Here is a 23,061-nt window from a genome sequence, read left to right as displayed (position 1 = left end):
CTAGTGCACCAAAGTAAATTTTGTGTTTTGCTTTCAACTATCTTATAGGGTGTTAAGTAATTACAATATAGTAGATTACGTTACTACTGTCCGATTTGCCTAAAAGACATGACGTTGCCTAAGTGAAGTAACTTATATTCGCAGCTGTTTTTTCACCGTTTTTCAGTCAACGTAATAGCGTTGTTTGATTCAAGTTACGGGAACCGGGACGTTCTCGACAACGAAAAAATCAAATTTTTCGTTGCAAACACGAGGTGTTTATTCGTTTTAAAATCAAGTGTGACTTAAAAACTATTGTGTATAGAAAGAATGTAATCTTCTCATCATATAAACCAGTATTTTTTTTTCCTTAAGAAATTTCCTTAAGGAATTTTGAATTGTAAATAGAAGATATATAGTTATACGATAGTTTGAAAATTTATGACTGCAAATAGGTACGCTTAGCAAATACAATTCTGAATTAAACCACTCTAAACTTCAATATTATACAGACAAAAGGTCAAAAATTACAGTGAGTCTATTATTTTTAAGTTACCTTCAAATAAAAAAAGCCACAAAAAATATCAAAATATAGTATTTCATAAAATACCGAAAAAGAACGATATTTTTCATTAAAATTAGCCTCCTAAAAATACAATAATACCTAAACAAAAGTAAAAATAAGTTTAACACAAGCAAAATGCTTGTATGTGTTATAATACAAAGTTTCATAATCATACATTGATATGAATTTTGTCTAAGCGTACCTAAATTTCAAAAATACTTATTTTTTGAAAAACGGGAAAAAGTGTTGACCTTGACAATGCTGGTAAGCATGCGGTACGCTTCCCAAACGACTTATGCCGAAGAATTTTCTAAGTTTACGTTACGTAAATAGTAAAAAAGAGTAAAAATAACTGAATCATAAAATATTTGATAAAAGAAAACAGGTGGTTTGTCAACATTTAATCCAGATACTCTCCCTTTTCTTGGGCGTGACTTTTTTGTTTACATTTTAAATTGTAATTTAATTAGCTTTCAGAATTTGATACCCACTCAATATATACATTTTTGGAATCAGGGAAGTTTTCCTCATTTTATGCAGCTAAAATTGAAAAATCGATTTTTTGAACGTATAAAACGTCCCGGTTCCCTTTTAAAGCTTGAGTTTCATCGCAATTGCGTTAATTTGATAAATGAAATAATTTAGCTCCCAAATTTTTAATTGTTTTTTCCTTTTATTTTTCTGATATCCTTCAAAAAGACTAAAAAACTCAAAGGAGAGAAATTTTTCTTGAAATTATTGAGGGATTATTTCGCAGGTTTAAGCTTGTAAATCAGATTTACGTTTATCAGCTATCTCGGAATGATACTTCCGATATTTTAGGTTGTTTATCTTTTAAAAAAATGCTTAAAACTTTATTTCGATGAATATTACGTCAGCATAACAGCTTATTCATTTGTGTAGCATTTTGATTCACGTTGGTTCAATTTCATACGTTTCGAAAAAAATTGATATGTTTTCTTATTTTTATGTGACAAAAATTATGTCAACAAAGGTTTTAAAATCATTTCCTGGCAGAGTAAAAGTAATAGTATTGAATGAAGTTTTATTTTTGGTACGTAACATAATTAACAAAATTTAGAAAAAATCAGAAAGTTAAAAAAAAAAAAAAAACAACTATCGCGTTTCCCCTGTTATTATTTAATTCATCTTTTCTTTTCTTTTTTTTCTATTTAGTAAAATTCTCTTATTGATATAACTTACGCTCATTTAGCGCAATCGAAACAGAAAATGATTTGTTTACTATTAATTTTTGATTACTACAGCACAAATATTGTTTGCTAAAAAAAAAAACAAGTAAAATTCTTATAAGTAATTGTTCATTTTATAAAGTACATTGTTAAAACACACAATTTTCCAGAATATTACAATCACATTCCTAGTTTAGAATTTCTCTGTTTTAATTGTAAGACATAAGTTACAAAGCAAACCTAAATAAGATTACAGAGCTATGCTTTATGAACCAGACTGAATTGTAGTTTGCGTCAATTGCAATTATTTTTAAAGTGTCTACGTATTTCTGTTGCTTTCTTACCCAAAATAAAGACATGCGCTTACAATAGAAAATTTTAAGCGAATACTTCAGATTGAAGGTGATTCAATTTTTGCAGTCCTAAAATGAACATTACTTCTTTTAATGAGAAATAAAAGGATCACTATCTTAGCTCTCAGAAATAGTTTCACTTCAAAAATATGTTTCTTTACTTTGTCATTTTGGCATTTCATTCCCGCAGATAAAAAACAAACAAGACGTAACGGTATGCACTAAAAGCAATTTCAAAAATCCGATTAGGTTCTCAATGCGTTTTAACATGCATTACGAAATAAAGTAAAGCTATTTATACTGCTATCAAAAATGATCGTTAAAAATATATAACAAATCTCTCATGAAAAATTGTTCCGATTTTATTTCTGCATTAAGAGATGAAGCGTTGTTTTAGAGCAATTTGTTTCTTCAATTGCGAAACAGGATTTGATTTATTGAATGAAGGAAGCAATTTGATCAGATTGGGCTTGTAGAAATCTTATTCCTAAGTGACAAAGGAAAACAAATGTTTCATTTTGATGGATGGATAAGTTCCGGACATAAAACGAAATTAAGACGTTTCCATTCCTGCTGCTGATATTGCTGAAAAAAAAGAAATAAACAAGACATGCATTGAACTGTATCCAGTGCATATGAGATAATGCCCAAATAATTCCGAAAAAGGAAGCTTGGTCAATCTGTTAATTTGAACGAAATAGAAGCCTTTACTAAATATGTTAAGCTATTAAAAAGACTCTTTTTTTTAATTGGAAAGCTTAAAACTGCTTTCGATGGTTTTGAAAAGAAGACTTAAGTAAAAACTTTGTGTGAAATTTTTATTATTTTTACTTTTCTGGTCAACATGTTATGTTTTTCTACTCTTATCCAGGGTTTTTCTACAAAAATCATAGAGTAACATATATTCCACGCGCAAATGCAGTACCTTAGCAGTGTTTCATTCTGCATTTTTGTGTATTATAAATACTCATCATCTGAGGTCTTAATGGAATCACAGATTGTCAAAGTATTAGATATTCACATATAGACACTCACCCAAAATAACTAAATATATCGTTTGTATCGATTATTCGAGTTGAATTAAGTCATAATATTTCTCCGTGAATGAGCAGCAAGAATGAGACGCTATCTTTTTTTTTTCTCCGCACACATATTCTCAAGCCTCACTTGCAAGGTGAAGAAACTATTACGTTTCTTGGGAGAGCCAAATATAAATTTGTTTGTTCAATTTTAACTTCATAATTCGTAGATAAATCAATGAAGTTCTCGATATTTTCTACAGAGTAGTTTTTAACTATAGGGTAGATCGACCAGTGAGTGAACACCACCCAATGAATGAACAGCGCGTCATTTTTTTTTTAAACAATAAGCTTCCAAATTTTTTTTTCTGAATAAATTCACTACAAAAGCCTTCTTTACTAATATTCTAAGCTATGTGACACCTGATTGGTTACTTTGGATACGTATTTTTTTCCTGGAAAAAATTTGAAATTTTGACTGCCGTGAATCGTTCTTTCTCTCTTTCAAAGTAATAAGGCTGGTTTCGTGCTAGCAATTATTTTGATGCATATTATTTTATCGATAAATTTTATTTTTTAACTCTACGAAAGAAAAATTGAGTATACATATTTATGCTATGGATTTAAATTGTTTCAGTCAATGCAGAATGCGTAGATTTTCAGGTAGAGCGGTGTTCAGTCACTGGGTACGAAAAATTGCGAAAACCAAGTGAATGAACAATGGCAAAATTTCTTTTGATCTAAAAATAAATTTGAAGTTTCTTTGAGATATTTTCATTTTCGTACTTTTTTGTAATACAGGTAGTTTTATATGTTTATTTATTTATGTATTTCATTATATATTTTATAATTTCTTTATTTTTGTCTTTGCAAACAATGCACTTTTTACTGAGTTTTATCTTTTATCTATCTATATCTCTATCTGTATATTAACTTACCTACCTACATCTATCTTTCGATATCTTTATCTCAATTGATAGACAGACAGGTAGATAGAGAGGTCGATAAGTAGATAGATAGATAAGTAGATAAGTGGACAGATAAGTACATATATATATATATTAGGGTGCATCATTTGCCCGACTAGTCTAAAAAATTTTTTTCCCTAATTTAAAAATTTTCGCATACCACTAGATAGTACTCCTGTGAATTTTTATGAAAATCAAAATTTATTTAGGTACCCCACCTCAAGCAAGAAGTTTCTTTTTTAAGGTAAATGAACAATTATAAGTGACTCAAAGTGCAATACTGGGAAATAACTTCTAAATTATTTAATTTACATTGTACTTGTGTTAACTTCAACTCTCTCACTCTGTTACCATTTTTTCAGTAACTTTCCATAACATCTTTTGTAACTGTAAGTTTTGGTTCACTATTTGTTTTCGACTTTCTACCATTTTCTTCTATCATACAACTGCTAATGCTAGTTCTTTACGTTTTCTTCTTGTGATTCTACGCATATGTGTTGTAAACCACTTAAATAAGTTGATCTATGCTGTTTTAATTCATAAGATCCATGAATTTTCGAAAGTAACATATTTTGAAATCTTTCAATAAACATGAGTAAATCAGCTGCTGTTGAATCAGTGACATTTTCTCCACAAACAAAGCCTTGTTCATCTGTACAAAAGGTGAAAGTCAAAACCAGACAATCTTCAGTGGTATTTGGACATGGAATAACTCAAGAGGACTCGGCATTTAAGGGCTCACGTTTACCCACTAGCTTGCAAGTGCTTTGCTGCTTGATGTATCATATTGAGAAAGGTGCCGATCAGAATCTTACCAAATGGGAATCTTCAAAACTTGTCTTGTCAAAAATATCTGATTTCTATGCAAAAGCAAACATTCCAATGCTTACTGAAAGTAAATCCTTTGAGAAAATACTAAAACTTCATGAAGACAACACAAAATTAAAAGCAATTCCTCTTCAAAGAGGAAATACAACAAATTCCATTAATAAAGTAATGAAAATGGAAGAAAAATTAGCATTAGGCCAATTAGGCCAAAATTTCATTATGGCCTAAAAATGTAGAATGCCTTATAAAAAATCCAGAAGATTTAGCTTTTCTTGATCATCTAGCAACCTTTAGTTCACACGATAAAATATTACACCGAAACATTAAGTGTCAGGAAATGCGTGAAATATCAAAAGCAGTATTTTGTGAAAAAATAGTCAAGGAAACAAGGAACTTCACTACAAGTTTTAATTCAGCTATTATTGATGAAATTGAAAGAGATGAAACTATGATGCAAGTGATGAGACTGTTCCGAGAGATCAGATTTATAATGCTTATAATACCAGAAATCATCATCGTACAAAACGAACTGGTATACATATGCGTATGCTTTTATTCCACATGATATTATAAAACGACTTGATGTTATGTCATTAGCAACACATTTAAAATGACAACAGCGAAGCAAGCATCATACATTAAAGTTTTAATAGCAGAAGCTGCTGGTGAATCATACAAAATTTCAACATCACATGCAACAACAGACAGAGCAAGACGATCAAGTGTCAGAGACATTGTCAAAGCTTGTAAGGATGAATGGAATGGTTATGATTTTGCAGCTTTGCACTGGGATTCCAATAGAAACCGACAAAAAAAAAAAAAACTTAGATATCATTGCTAATTTAACAACTTATTTGCTAAATTCATGGAACTGTTCTGACTCAATAGTTAATATGTCGTTTGTCAGCAGCATGTGTAGCTATTCAAGAGCGTTTGGGTAAAGCTCTTCTGTGGTCAGCTTGCCGTCACCACATTGGAGAAATTATATTGTCACATATGTTTGACGATTTAAAAATTGAGACATCGAAATCACCAGACATATTTGTTTAAAAGATTTCGCAGACATTATACATTACTGCAGTTTGTGGAAGAGAATGATGCTGATATACCTATAAATTTATCCAAATTTGATGACAGTTCATTCAATGAGTCCGCAAGAAGATTAATTGACGAGTGCAAAAACAATGTTATCAAATTAGCTAAATCCAAATGTTGTGTTTTGCAGAGGTGACTAAGAATTTGTCCAACTTTGTCTTTTATTCTCAGTAAACGATCCAAATGAGATAACTGCAGCAGACTTTAAATGTCTAGGAGCTTTATATAAAGCAGATGGCAAAATTAATTTATTCAATCAAAATTTGCTTATTTCAACATCAAATCCAAGAACTACCAACTGGAACAATAACTACACATTAACAAGTTTTAAAATTTAGAAATTTTGTCAATTTTGTCACTTTGGTATATAGTTCATGGTGGATGATGTGCACTTCTGTCTTCGATGCACCATGGAATGACTCACAATTCTTTCATTTACTCATAAAATATAGTATTATTAATTCAGAAATTTCTGGAAGTGCAATTAATGCTTTTGAAAATTACCCTTGGTATCTCACAGAACTGTATCTCTAGCACTATGGAGTGATAAAGTGCCTGAAGCAGACGACGTGCTCTTGCTGACAGTATATTAGCCATTACACCAGCTAATCTTTCTAATCCAAAACATAGATTTAGTATGGGAATTGGAAAACCACAGTTTCCAACAGAAATTCATTTTTCTTCAACACTGTTTGAATTTGTTGGCATTGGTTCCTGGTTTTTATTTTTAATTTTGAAGTTAGATTCAGAATTCAAGGTGGAAGATGTTAAACAGTGGCCGAATTCTACTTCATATCGGACTTCAAAAACTAATTTGAAAGGAATAAATGTAGTAAATGATTGTGCTGAGCGAAGAATAAAGCTGAACAATGACTTTTTAATATCAGCCAAAACTAAAGATCCTTGCCAGAATATATTACAAGTAGTTGAGCATGATTGAAAACAACTGCCAAATCTTCGGAAAAGGAGGAAAATTGATTAAAAACTAACTTTTAAGCCAACATTTATATTTAACAAAGTAATATTATGAAATATACAATAAATTGGCTTCAATAAATCAAATAAGTCTTTCGATAATTAAATAAATGTAAAAAATTGCTTAGTGTGTAATTTTTCTGAGTTTTCATAACTTTCAATTGTCAGGTGTCACACATAGATATTGTTCAAAGTGGGAAAAATTTCACACAAATTATTAATTTTGTATGTAGAATAAAAGTAACTTAGGGACGAAGCATTTGTAAACGAAAAAAAAATTAATGGGGCGTATGATGCACCCTAATATATATATATATATATATATATATATATATATATATATATATATATATATATATATATATATATATATATATATATATACATACATACATACATACATACATACATACATACATACATACATACATACATACATACATACATATATATATATATATATATATATATATATATATATATATATATATATATAGATATAGATATATAAGTAGATAGATGGATAGAAAAATAGATAAGTACATTGATAAATAGGTAAATAGACAGAGATAGACCGATAGATAGAAAGGTATATCGATAGATGGACAGAGATATAAAAAGACATATATAGATATAGAGATAGATATAAATAGTTATATAAATAGATAGATACATAAATAGATACATAAATAGATACATTAATTGATATAGATAGTTATATAGATAGATAGATAGAGCTCAAAGAAACTTAGTTTCTTTTTGAATCAAAATTTATCATGTTCATTCACTGGACCAATTTGTGTTCATTTACTGGTTCGAGGTGTTCATTCACTGGGTCGTTGTGCCATTTTTTCTTTAAATACCTAAAAAAGTCGGAAGCGGTATCATTTAAGTTCCCGCGATTTTTTACAGATATTTACATAGATCAATTAAAATGTTTTAGCTATCACAATCTGTATAGTATAGAATTTATAATTACTAGGATTTTTAAAAAATGAAATTGTGCTTAACTAAAAGTTCATTCACTGGTCGGTCTACCCTATGTGGTTCACGTACATATAACTTCATCATGCCAAACTATGATGCCTATGTCCGTTAAAAAGATAAAACATTTTTGATGAGCGTAAAAATTACCTTTTGGTATACAATACAGGATCAATTGGTTTGGAAAAATAAAGCTGCAAGTACGTGGAAAGGAATGAAAGTTCAAAAACTTACGTTATCATTTTGCTCAGTTTGGACTTTGTTCAATTCGAAACCAGAGAAGAGTATATCGTCGCCTCAGAGCAACAGTAGGATATCTTAGTGTTATTCCTGGGATTAGATGTCTTACTGTTGCTCTGAGACGACGACATGCTATCAAAATATATGTTACGGAGTTCACAATACTGATTTTCTGTCACATAAAATAAAAGAATTCTACGTACAGTTGTAAGGTAATGGAAACAGAATATTGCTAGCCTAATATTCTGACGCAAATGGTAATTTTAGACTTATTTATAAGGTTCATCAACGTGTATGGTTTCAAAAAGCATTATCGCATTTTTCTCGTAATAACCTGCATTTTAGCTGTAGAATTCATACAAAATACTCAAACAAAAAGTGCCCTTAAATTTTTCAGCAATCACTTATTTTAACTCCGAAAACGTTCAATAACTTTCCAAAAAGAAATTGATTAAAAAATATACTTGACTTAAGCAAAATAAATTTAATTTAATCTTCTATAAAGTGGCAGCAATATAAATATATATAAAAGTAACTATATACATTTCTGTCCTATCTCAAACGAAGCACTTCATCATTAATCTTTAACAAACGATTTCTACAAAATAAGCGTCAACTTAAATGCTTTAAAAAAAGAAGGCTTAATGACATCATTAACGGTTTGGATTGAACTCATTTCTTCCTTCAAGAAAAAAAAAAGTACATTTCTTATGCCCCCCCCCCCCCTGCATGAGCTTTGTAATTACTTTCTTCAAAGCTTTCAACACTTATTTTGAATGAAAATTCAAATGCATGGAACAATGCCCAGGATTTTAGTAACGCATTATTAATTGCTTCATTAAAGTTCAGCAATATTTTAAGGGAACTTTAAAGTAAGACATTTATTCAAAGAATCAATTTACCGACAAGTTTAAATGCAGTAGGGTTTAAATTTTAGAGGAAACTGTTTTTGAAGTTAAACTTCTGTTTCTTGATGAAGGCAATATTTGAACATAAAACGGAAGTAACGATGCAGAATCTTAATTTCAGAAAGGTCATAAATTGGTAGCCATGTAGTGATATCAAGCTGAAAAAAAAAAAAAAAAAAAAACTATTTCGTTTTTGTTCATAACTTTTTTGATAGGTGATTTGTTTATTTTGAAAAAAAAAAACAGGAAGTGTTTTTTCGAGTACAAAAACACTATTTATCCATCTATGAGAACGACATACTGAGAAAAGTAAAGGAATAAAATTCAACGGCAGCTTTGCTTTGACCTTTTTTCCTATGTATTAAATCCTTTTTTTTATATTGTTTTTGGTTAAAGCAATTAAAACAAGCGTCTTTAGCTTTTTATTCATTCTGTAAGAATATTTTTTCTTAGTAAATCCATTAAATTGCTTCTCAAGTTTTAAAATAATGTCAACATTAAGACCTTAACTTTTTGAGGCCAGTGTATACATATCGATACAATACGGTGCATCTGTATATCGCTCAGCCCTACTAAAAACTAACAGGCGGCGTCGCGAAAATTAATCAACCATATGCCGCGAGAATTAAAAATCGTTCAAGACAAAGGCTGTTAAAATACACCGGTCAGGGCAAAACCATGTGACCTGTGACGTATTCCGCTCGTTCGACCAATTTACCGTGGTATCATCTGGAAAGTATACCCTTCCAAACAAAAAAAAGATTTTTTTTTTTTTAAATCGGTCCAGTAATCTTTAAAAAAAAATATGAAAATATACATGAAAAGCCGCCTTGTATAGTTCTTCCACTGCACAGTTGTGAAAAATGAGCCGTAATAAATTGACGTCTAAGGTGAAATTTATATGACGAAAAAAAAAGATAAATATTTTAGTATTTACATCATTTATGACTAACAATTCATAAAAATTGAGATTTTTCTTATTTCTTATTACTTCATATAAACTTGAGTATAACGAAAACTGCTTTGTATCCATGTTATTAAGGTTCTGGTACATAATTTAATGTAGAGCCATGCTTTAAAAGTTCTTTCATTAGTTAACTAATAAATTAATAAAACATATGTCTGCTTGTAATTTAAAATAAATCTTGAAATTTATAAGGTATAAATAAAAAAGGAAACAAAAGTAATTTTTGCCCCGAACCATTTCTGTGTGCTGCGAAAAACATTTTTTTTTTTTTTTTTTTGAAAGAGAACTTTTGAAACTTCAGAAGAAATGTAAGTTCTTCCCATCTTTGCTTCATTCGGAAGAACAAACTATAAATAAGAAGCTTAAAAAACTTTCTAAAATCTCGCAGAAAGCTAAGAAATGCACTTTATTAGATTACTTAGCTTTTACAAATGCACCTACATCTATGTATCTTCTTTATATGTTCAAAGCATTGCTCTGGCGGCGTTCACATAATAAATTCAATTTTACGTTCAAACAAATATTTGGCATCCGAAAGAAATATACCTGCTTCTTATTTCAGAATATCTTTTGCGAGCGAGATTCTTTATCTTTACGTAAAACTTAGCGAAAAAATATCGCCATGCTAAAAGGTCAACTGATTTCAGAAGTAAAATATTTCCTCTGGAAAAATCCATTTCAGAAAGTAAGATTACTTTCATTTTTTTAAAAACTGTTTCGTTGCCTTGTCGGTATACTGATATAATGAAATGTAATGGGGAAGATGTTATATTTAAATGAAATAGTGGTTTCCCGAAGAAAACGTGAAAATGAAATTCTAGCGCTTTTGTTAAAAAACATAAAAAAAGAAATGTTGAACAAGTAATTTTGTCGTATTTGTTTTACTTTCGAATCATGCTTTTAACATGAAATATATTTAAATGTTTACAGAGACGAAATTGGAATTTTTTTTAAAGAAGTATGTAATGAATTTATCGAAACGGAAACATTTTTTATCGGCCTTAGTGCAGAATGTGAGTTTAATCAATGTTTTTACTTCCTTTAACAAAAAAGGAAATATTGTAATCGCGAAAAAAATTTCACTCAAAAGTCAGCCTTAATTTCAATTTTGCTTACCCCCGAATGAATGTATTTTTTTTTCGACTCGACTCGACCACACGTGGATAAGTGATAAGAACGTATAGACACGCGAAATATCAATTTTGACGATTCCCGAGTTAATTACAAGTTTTCTCGTGACGTCTGTATGTACGTATGTATGAATGTGCGAATGTGTATTTTTATGTCGCATAACTCAAAAACGGTATGTCCTAGAAAGTTGAAATTTGTTACGTAGACTTCTTGTGGGATCTAGTTGTGCACCTTCCTTTTTGGTTGCATTCGGATGTTCTAAAGGGGGTCTTTTACACCTTTTCGGGGGGAAATCATTGTTAATTTCAATGCTAACTCAATTCGTGTTATAATTTGGCAAACACTTGGCAATATATCGAAAGGTTTTGGTCGCCAACATGGCGACAAATTTGGCGTTTTTTTTTTTTTTTTTTGAACAATCACGATTGCTTATTGCTTTCATTTGACTGTTTTGATGTGCTATCATACTATTCCCCTCCACCCCGGCATCACCACCCTCTGCAGCATCACCGTCGACAGGATCCTCACGATGCTGCTCCTCTAGCGAAAACCATCTCCAGGTTACGTACATATATTACACACACACACAACACACACACACATATATATATATATATATATATATATATACATACATACATACACCTACACACAACTACCCACACACTCATGCCTGCACACAGACACAAACACATATGCCTACACACACACGTGATTGCGAAAAACATAATTTGAATTCAAGATGTCAAAATTCAAATTATTGTTTTTTTTTTTTTAATCTGGTTTCAATTTTTCCACCATTGGCGATATTTAGAGAGTTAACCATTAAATCACATTAAAATTGCCAAGATTGGAAAAATTAATCTAAATGAAACTTCTTTTTTTTTTTTTTTTTTTTTTTTTTTTTGCTTCGGTTCACAACAAACTTGGGGTGAAAATATGCAAAGTGTCTCTTTGCTTACTTCAAGTCCAAAGCACTACTATCACTAATTAGCGTAAAAGGAAGTCATGTGATACACACATCAGCTCGTTTTTATTGATTTTGTAGTATTTCAAAAAATATTTTGTGAGGATAATTTCATGCTACACATATTCCATAAATATAAATTATGTGTATTATAACATTGTATTTGAACGTGATTGCTTTATAAGTAAAAAAAAAAAAAAAACTTAATACTTGATTTCTTGACTTGAGCTTATTACTTTTTCGAAAAAAAGAAAAAGGCAAGATATATGTAGGTATTCTACTAAAAGGTTGATTGTGATAGGATTAAATTATATTTTTGTTTTCACTCATTTCTATAAGCATGAACGTTTCTAGAAATTGTTAAAAATTGCTTGTTCATGAACTCAAAAATTAACTCTTACGTTATTTTTTTTAAAGAATGGAGCTGTTTTTTATATTGTTAGTTTTGATGAAGATTAAAAATGTATTTCTATGCTTTATTTTATACGCATTCTACCAATTACCGTACTTTTTTAAATTAATAACTTTTTGACATATAATACTGTACGCGGGATTTTTTTCTACAGTTCATGACTGGTATTTTAAAAATATTTTTAAACAAAAATACGTGATGTGTGACTTAATATTTGAGTGTGCGTAAATGCGATATTTTTTAAATTAGTAAAGTATAATTCAAATAATGATCTAATTTTACTCTTCTTTTTTTTTTTCAAACCTCTGCATTTTACCTTTTTAATTTATTTCTCTGGTATAATCAAAAATAAAATGATTTACGTCAGTTTCTAATACATCGTCGACAATGTTGCAATAATTTGACCATACTCAAATTTTATATGACGTAAATCAAACTCTTTTTGCTAGGGGGAGATTAAGAGCCACCTTTCTGTGTAACTTTTTTGATTTAATAAAGAAAATAATAGCAAAAACAGAACTCATAGTTCCGGATTATTTTCTTAATGAAATGGCATTAAAGTATTTTAGAATGATTGCTGACAAAAGTCCTATGTAGCAAATAAAGTTGGAGAAAAATTTAAGCAGATGATAGTAGCTTACATCTATGTACTCTATAAACATTATTCTCAAAGGGCCCATCGTCGTCTTGAGGTGGTGTTTCAATGCATCAAACTTATTTGAAGCGAAACGATAGCATTATCCACGGAATCATATTATGAATAATATAGTCCTGTGGGAAGAACTAAATATATTGCTTTTATCTATAATTAGTTTTGAACATATAACTGAAAAGTAAGCGAAACCACAAAAATCCACAATAAATGCTTCACATATTTTTAGTGAATGAATACAAGAGCTTTTCCAACCGTGAATACAAGAACTTCAAATGCAATTAAAATTTGTTTGGGTTAAATATCGTTACTAAGCTCAAATTTTTCACTAAGATCAATGAATTTATTTGAACATAATTCCAGTAATACTTAAAAAACATCAACTTTTTTTTTCAATAAAAAATTAAACATCCATACTTTGTTTACTCCTCCAATATTCCAGGCTATATTACATTCGGAAATAAAATTTTTGACAGTTGCAACTGATAGTCGCTACAAATAAGCAAGTTAAATTGCTTTGACGAAAATGATTTTTTTTCCTAATACTTTTTATAAAAGCTTTTAGCAAACATTACTTGGTTGTTCTACGCGATATTTTGTGTTTTGTTATTGTTCTCTTGCTTAACTGTCTTATGAAATAAAAACTATCGAATATAAAAATATATTGAGCGGTTATTTAAAAACTGCAATAGGTCTTAAAAGTGTGGTAGAAATCATAGTACTCGTTCAGCATTTATTTGGAATTTAAAAGCACAAACAAGAAAAAGGATAAAGAATTTTTTTTTATGTTAATGAACTTTGAAACATACCGAAACCAAACTATAACTTTTTGTCGGAACGGATAGTAATTTTTACTAAAAATAAAGCTGAAAGTCTGGATGTCCGGATCTCTGTCTCTCTGTCTGGATGTCCACATGTCTGTAATAAGCATAGAGCCTAGACCGTTCTGTCAGATTTCATGGAATTTCGCACAAATTTAGTTTGCAGCATAGGAGTGTGCACCTAGAAGCAATGTTTCGGAAATTTCGATTTTTTTTTAAATTCCAAACTTAAGCCCATTATTCACAATAATTTTATAATATGAAGGCTAAGTATTTCATTCACAATTTTTAAATTTAAGTAATTCGAAAGCTTAGAATTTTCTGCATCAGATGAAATTTGTTCAAAATTTCTGCGAGCATTCGGAGAGCTGCAGGAATTGTTTTAAGAAAACCAAAATCCAAGGCTTACCTTAAGCACTCCAAACAATGCTAAATTATTAAGCTTGAAAATAAAATCAAAATATAAAGATAAGTGGAATTTATTTTTAAAACGGAAATTAATTTTTTTGTTACCATTGTTACGTCTTTTACTCACTTTGATTGTTTATTTACACCATCTTTTCTTTTTTTTTTTAATGCTTTGAACATTTTTTAAAAACGTACTTATCTTTACGATTAAGAAAAGTCGTCTGCTTTTACTTTTTGTGAACAATGTATCTTTTACTATATAGTTGAATAAATATAATTTATGGTAAATAACTTTTAATACAATCCAGCCTATCTTTTCTTATTCGAACGGAATTCAGACAGTTATCTTTACTAACATTATTATTTACTAATAGTAATGCTGAATTTCTGGATTTCTGTCCGAATACCTATCAGGATGTCTCTGACGCGCATAGCGCCAAGACCGATCGGCCGATTTTAATGAAGTTTGGCTAAGAGTTAGTTTATAGCATAAGGGTGTGCACATAGAAGCGATTTTTCGAAAATTCGATTTTGTTCTCTTTCTATTCCAATTTTAAGAACAGTTTACAGAGCAAATCATGACGTGAATGAGCAAATTAACCATAACGTGGACGAGCAAATTATCATTACGTGGGCGAGCAAATTAACGTAGCAAATTGAAGAGAAATTCATCATCCATTATTTGTAAAAATACAGGCAAACCAAATGACCTTTTGATTTTCTACCGCGGGCAAAGGCGTGCGGGTACCGCTAGTTAGAAATAAAGCAGCACGAGATAAAAGATTCCTCGTGGGCGACACGGATATGTGCAAATTAGCCGGTAACCTTCGAACGTGTCAGACCATGGCTGCCAGGTTAGACAAAGAAGGATACGAGTGTTGTCAGGCACGGAGAAATGCGTTAAGTGGTTAAACTTGTTAGTTGAAACTTGACAGAAATAGAACTGTAATATAAATGGTCAATAAAAAATGTAATACTTATTAAGTTTTTAATTAAATCAACGCACAAAAGCAGTAGATAATTTTCTTATACGTAGTATGCTATACTTCTACTTGAAAATTCGGTTGCTTGGATCTGTCACTTTATTTTTGGTTTTTCCTGACAGCTAAATATTTCTTAATAGCAACTATCTGAACGTCTTACCTGGCACTGAAATTCACCTTCGTCTTGAAAATTAACCTCCTTAATATGAAGATTATAAATCCCTTCTTCCTCTTTAACATCCATGGAGTACCTCGGATATCCTGGGATTTTGGGATCAAAACCTGCAAACAGGAAAAAAAAAGACGTAAGTAAAGTTTTTTTATCTTGAACAATATCATTATTATTGAACTTGATGCTAATAAATAAAAACAGGGGAGCGTAACTAAAACTAAAATTGATATTCTTAATTTTTTACCTGCATATCATCTAAAATCAACAAAATTAAAATGAAATATATTATTAACTAATAGATTTGTTTTTTAAATTATTAATTTTATTTATTTTTTTATTTATTTGTGTGCATATATTTTTTTTTAATTCTGTATTTATTCTTTAATCATAATTAATCATTTAATCGTTCTTTTATTGGTTGGTAAAGGGATACATGAGGTAAGAAATGTAAGCTAGCAAAAATATGCATATTTTCATCCTATTTCCTCAAGAACGACTGTGATAATGGTCAAATAGGTAGCAAAACATTCACATTTTTTAAAATGTAGACTAGTATTACACTTTTAATTTTTACAAATCTGTAATTAGCAGAGAAATTTGTTATCACTTTTTTACAACTTAGGTGGTGAAAACATACTTTTACATTTACGATTCTGGTACCAATCGAATCAAAGGGGTTTTTGCGTAAGATGCATTTTTTTCTTCAAAGATTAAACTTCGAGTTAGTAACCTTTTAAGTAACCATGTTTTATCTTCAAAGTGTATAGTTTAGTGTGGCAAAGTCTGTAAATTGCTGTTTTGGATTTTGTATTGTCTGCGCTTAACATTTAGCATTAAAAAAATTAGCAGCGATAAAAGTGAATTTTATAGATTAAAATATTTCTCACTCCGAAGTCAAATTCGTGTTTTTTTTTTTTCTGTAAGTATACAGCTATGGTACAAATATAGCTTTAGTACAACTGTTATATTTTAAAATAATAAGATTAACTGTTTCTCCTATACTATATTAATAAAAAGCTGAAAAAACTCACATTTTAATCAGAGATTTCTTTATTTCTAACATTTTTCATAAAGTTTTGCTGTTTAACTGTAAAATAAGTATTTTTTGGAGAGGGGAGGGGGTTTTTTGTGTTTCTGTATCAAGCTTTTATACTTTTGACGAATTATAGCTGTATACTTTTAAGTATTTCAAAAATTAATAAGATGTACTGAAAATACACGTGCTAACAAGAAATACAGAGCTTAAAAATTAACTTAATTTAAATGTAGGCCAAATTGAATTTCTTTGAGGGAAAGTATCTGTACAAAACAATACATTTATCTCTTTAATTATTTAACAATACAATGGCATGTAAGGAAAAAATATAACGCTTTTAAGTAAATGATAGTTAATTAAGCTTTTTCTCAAATAGATTCATTGCTATTGTTATGCAGAAAATCTTGAAAAGCTCTTATGGAATGCGATAAGAAGTTTAAAATTCAACGAAAAGTATTTTTTATGATATACCTACAACAGTTAAGCTTTACAAAGTCTCAGTCAGGTCAAAGGAAGAGTTCTTTTATCTTACATCATCTCAATAGTTTAAAGGTAATTCGTTAAAGTTCCTCTGTAAACGATCTTTGTTAATGAGGTATGCAAATAAACTAAAAAAGCTCATTAAGCGGTGAATTTATTCTCTTTGTGTCCACTTGAAGGCAATAATAGTACAGATCAAGCTCAGTGATTTAAGTTAAGTGAAAGAGCTTTCTTCGTGATTTCATAGAATAAAAAGACGATTTTCTTTTAGATTTACTTCAACCTAAAAAAAATTGACACGAATAGTATATAAACAAATTTTTTGAAAATGTTTTACGGATACAAAAGAAACTAAATCAAAGACTGAAGAAACAACTGAAAATTGTGAGCTTTTTTCGTTGGGCTGTCCATAAATGATGTCACTCTTTTCTTCAACTTTTAAAACCCTCTCCCCTCCTTTTGACACAAAATGTCACACTTTTTCTAACCCTCTCTCCCTTCCTTTGACACATTCTCCCTTAACCTATTACTATTTCATTTCTTAACCTATTCCCATTTCCTTTCTTAATCTATAACTGTTTCTTCTACTATCCTATTTCCTCCTTCCTTCCCCTTCCCCCTTCTCACAAGCTGTCACAGTTTCATTAAACCTTACCCCTCCCCCCCCCCATCCATGCGGGCACTATTTTTTTGCATCCTCAATGCAGAAACATAATGAAAGCAAAGAATTATCTTTATAATATGCCTATTTTTATCATGAAAAACAGTTATGTTGGTTCAAAAGCAAGGGAATCAAAGATGCTTGAGGAACTAAAAAAAAAAAAAAAAACAGTTTTTATTATTTAGAAACATGATAAAAGCAAAACTTAGCTAATCATTAAAATATTATTATTGTTGACATGATAAACAGTTACCCTGGTTGCAAAGCAGCGACAGTAGAGATTCGAATAGAACTACCGAAAAATATGTGTTTTTATTATGTAGAAACAAAATGAAAGCAGCACATAAGTCATTATAACATTATAATTAATAACCTATCTATATAGTTTAATTTACATTATTTATTTAGTACACATTGTTAATTAAATAATATTAATTAGGTTTTTATAAATAGAGAAAATGATTTCCGAAGCGATTCATCTTAGTACAAGTAAACCAGACAACTGCGGCAGTGAGAAGCAAAAGAATGTAAGTGGCAAAATTAGAAAAATGGAGATAATCAGTATAAATGGTAGGGAAACTTCTCCTGTTTAGGAACTCCTGCAAAAGATGGTACTAGTATGCTATTAGCCATCCTAGGATCGGAACTTTAAACGCATTTTACTAGAAACTTTAAAAAGTTTACTTACATCCTTTTGCTTCTTACTGACTCAATTAATTTATGCTTTATTTTTATCAAATATTTAAAGTAGCTTTAAAAATTCTGCAAGATAATAAAAAATGAATTTTTAAATTTCACATTCCTAGAATTTTTTCTTAGTTTTAAAACTTTTTTACTTCAATATTTTTCTTTAATAATTGCTAATAAATGTATCTGATATTAAATTTTCGTGTATTAAGCAACGGAGTCGGTATCTTCTTTATTACTGCTAAAGACAAGTAAAACATTTTAATTGTCATTCTTGCTTTGTTGCGTCAGTTTTCAGAAACCTTTTCGCTATAACTGTTTTCAAAATTTAGGGATATCAATGTTAATTAGTACATTTTATATGGAAAAATAACGAGTAGTGAAATTAAAATGTTTTTGATAAGCAAAACTACCTTTAATAAATGTTAACGAAATTTCCACATGCAATCGCATTTCGTAAGCATAATTTTTTCATTTTAATGGCTCAATGTTATATTAAAAATACTCATTACTCTTTCTTCAAACTTCCAATACCGAACAGTTTTCGCAATTCCCTCGTAGTTTGAAACAAAGGATAACTCTAAATTTTCCCGAAATTCTCGGTTCATCAGAAACCAAAATCCAATTAGAAGGTAATGTCTAAAGCAAACACTCAAAGTTAAGTCATTAAGATGTAGATGTCTTCATCAGAATCTCTGTAAAGGTTTTCCTCTATGTTTGAGTACCATGTGAACACTAGAGATTCAATTTAGATTCAGCATTAAATCCAGTGATGTGAAACTACGTCGAAAAGTTCATGTGGTTATCGTTAGGCATTTTCGGAGGTATTAGCTAGGCCTTCGTCTCACAAAATAAATGGTTAGCAAAAACATCAATGAATATTTACTATTATTCTTAAAAGCATTTGAAATTACCCTAATAAATCAAAAAGTTATGAGGTTTTTATCAATTTATATTGGTTCAATTTCTTTTAACTCGTAGATATTTTAAAGGAAGGTTGGAGATTTTTGGGTTTTTTCTTCCTTAAATACTTAGAAAACAGTAAAAAGATATCTTTTATCTTTTTTTTTTCATTACTTTTCTTAATTACTTTTTTGGTGTAAAATCAGACAGTTGGTCTCACTCGCATGAGCCCCTTATCCAAAAATCTGTCAAAACTCTAAAACATTTAAAAAAAATAAGGAATCGTCGCGCGTTGCATACAAATCGCATCGCAGATATGAAACCCCTATCCCTCACTGATGCATTTTTTAATTATTATTTGGAATTTTCAACTCATCTGTAGCTTCAAAAGAATGTTGACTGTTGAAATGATGCTCCTTTCCTCTAAAATTAAAAATAATGGCTATTAAAATGTGGAAAATTGAAAAAAAAAAAAAAAAAAAAGAGGGAAGCTCTGTACAAAAATGGGGGATGTTAGAGGAAAACGGTTATCATATTTGCATTTAGGAGGTTATTTTACGTTTGAATCTGCAGGAATAGTGTAATAGTGATTGCTAATGCTGGGCAGTTAATTGAATTTGTTAATGATGAAAAAATGAGTTTAACTTTGAAATACCTTATTTGGTGGTAAAAGGTATTTCAAAGTTGAAAGAGGAAAACGGTTATCATATTTGCATTTAGGAGGTCATTTTACGTTTGAATCAGCAGAAACGGTGTGATAATGATTGCTAATGCCGGGCAGATTAATGAATTTGTTAATGATAAAAATAAGTGTAACTATGAAATACCTTAATTTTGAATGTGAAATACGACACTGAAACGGTATAAAATAGTAAAACTTTTTTAAACAATAATATTCAACTTCATTGCTGAAAACCGTAAAGTTGAAAAATTAAAAGTAAAAATATGTAACTGAAAAAAAATGTACAAAAATTAATTCTTTAATTTTTTGTTAAAAATTACGCATTTTAGGATTTTTTGGGACTATATATGTATATATATATATATATATATATATATATATACATATATATATATATATATATATATATATATATATATATATATATGTGTGTGTGTGTGTGTGTGTGTGTGTGTGTGTTCTTGTGTGTATATTTTCTGTATAAAGCAATACCAAATGATGAGTTTTACAAAAGTTTAGCGCATATCCTAATCATTCCTCAAACGATATCAAAATAGTATTTTCTGTTCCAATATAAGTAGTTTTTCAACAATTAATAATAGGGGGGGAATCTTATTTTTTCTTCCATTAATTTAAACCGATTAAAAACTCTACGTCAGACGGAATTCGTTCTCAAACAGAGACATTAATAGAAGTGGAATTATTGACAAGATTTGAATTTTATTCAGCACGTTTAAACCAATCGTTATTGTTTAATGACGATTTTAACGAGAGTGAATAAATTCAATAGTTGTTTACAGTAAGCGAGGTTCAAAAATAGAGACATGGGATAAGTCGTGTCAAATGATGCATTTTGCCGTCCCAAGATCGAGAAATGCATTTTATTTAAAAGAAAATAAAAATAACGTTATTAAAGATTAGCTGGAGCAAAACTGTAATTTCTTTTAATGTTCTCATAATATTTCCTTTCAAGGTAGTAAACTTTTTTTTCACATCAATTGCTTATAATAAACTGAGTTTATATTAAATTTTCGTACAAATGTATTTCCACGTAAGCTATTGCTCTCACCAACAATCGTCTCGTGCCAACTGTATTTGATGAAATGAAAGTATCACTTTTTATAAAGTTTCTTGTAAATGTTTTTTCCATTAACAATTGACAGAGGAAAGACGCATTCGTAAAATAAAGCTATAGTTCATTTAACTCTCTAACTAGCGTTTTTTCCAGAGAAACACTAAAGAATATGCAAAATATTGGGAACGCCGTGCAAATATCTTTTATTTAAAATAAGGATTGATTTTTCCTTTATTGGATTTTCGGCAGTCGATAGCATTTTTCATTTTGTAGCGGATTCGGCATGCAAAAGATATTTTTCTTATTTGATAGCGGACAACGAATACAAAGGATATATTTTTTAGTTTTGTAACACTATTAAAGCTTGTGGTAAATCTGAGAATGTGCTATAATCAGTTACCACACTTACATTATTCGAACTAAATGCCTTAAAAAACTATATGAGTAAGTATTGACGACAGTAAAATGAGTAATTACGAAATCTGTTTCGTGAAAAATATTTTTCATACTTAGACGTACCCTCCATGAACGTATACAGCTGATTTTCTGTTTCCCTCTTAAATTTTGTACCCAGATAGTCACTGACAGTAACTCTGTGTTAATAAGTAATATAGCCAAACCAACTTGTGTTTCTTACAGAACTGCTAATCACGATTTTTTGTTTTACTCTTACTCTTATTTGTGTAAGATTTATAATGCTTCAAGTTTTAAATCACGCATTGAACTTTTGTGTCCTTTTTTTTACTAGAAAGTCTCCCGTCAAGGTATGACGGGTGAAAATTCCTTCTGCATTTGAACGAAGCCATTGCATGTTTGGTGATATTTTGATAGCTGAAATTGGAATCCTAACTCCAGTGGATTAACCCTTAACTCCAGTAGGTAGCGTTCATTGTTGATCATTTTTTCGTTCCTTCATTTCTTTGAAATACCTGTCAAACAGTTAAGTTGCCGGATCGAGCTCAGCCTTCTCCCAATAATGATTTTCCCTGCATGTTAAACATTACCAAAGCATATTACCAAATTATCATTACGTTGCGCGAGTTTTACTGTTAAAGCTTGCAGGTTACTCGATCAACGGCTATTATTTATGTGATGATATGGTCTTTAATAATTTAGGGGACTGCTCCAATATCGTTACTGCCATCCATTTACTGTCTTTATTAGGACTCTTAGAGGTCAACAATGTTTTAAAATTATTTTAACCAAATATAACTATATTGATAACTTTTGCCTTTTTAAATTTGCTTATCTTTTCAATATTTAATTTCGGGATTGAAATACTTTAACATGTCATTTTATACTTTTTAGTCTACATGTTTTGAAATTTTAAACATATAATTTGTTTTATTTGCTATTTTCCATATATTTGCCACTGCATTTGGATTTTTTCTCAAATGCGCAATACTTTTTAAATAAATAAATGCTTCAACACTGCTACAGCCATAACACATACAATTTGCCAATGTGAAACATTTTTTTTTAAAATCACTTTTTCATGTAAGATCAATTAAAAAAAACACATAAAAGAAGTTTTTAATATATCACGTGCATCATTTACATATTTTTATTAAAAGGAAAAAAGCAATTTCAATGAAAATATGTAAGTAAGGCAAACGATATTTTAAAATTTTGGTTTATCCTCATGGCAGGAATATATATTATATATTTGTGTGTGTAACGAGTTTTTTCTGTAAGAGAAGAAGAGATTCGTTCGCATTCAATTTTGAGTGAACTTACTATTAAAAAATAACTTTAACCTTTAAAAAACTAGTATGTTGCGGCCATCACGAAACTTTCTTCTATATTTTTCTTTCTTTCTTTCTTTTTTTTTTTTTTTTTTTTTTTTTTGATCCCTCACCATGCTTGACGAGGAAGCAATATTCCCAACAAAAACAAAATTACATGCAAAAACTTGTCGAC

General features: G+C 29.7%; 1 pseudogene; it reads right to left on the bottom strand.

The window, feature by feature from the left end:
• LOC129234138 (nephrin-like) overlaps positions 1–23,061 on the bottom strand; it is a 356,279-nt pseudogene that overhangs the window by 274,330 nt on the left and 58,888 nt on the right.

Source organism: Uloborus diversus, chromosome 1 (genome assembly GCF_026930045.1).
Source record: "Uloborus diversus isolate 005 chromosome 1, Udiv.v.3.1, whole genome shotgun sequence".
Classification (NCBI taxonomy): domain Eukaryota; kingdom Metazoa; phylum Arthropoda; class Arachnida; order Araneae; family Uloboridae; genus Uloborus; species Uloborus diversus.
This window is presented reverse-complemented; position numbering and strand designations above follow the sequence as displayed.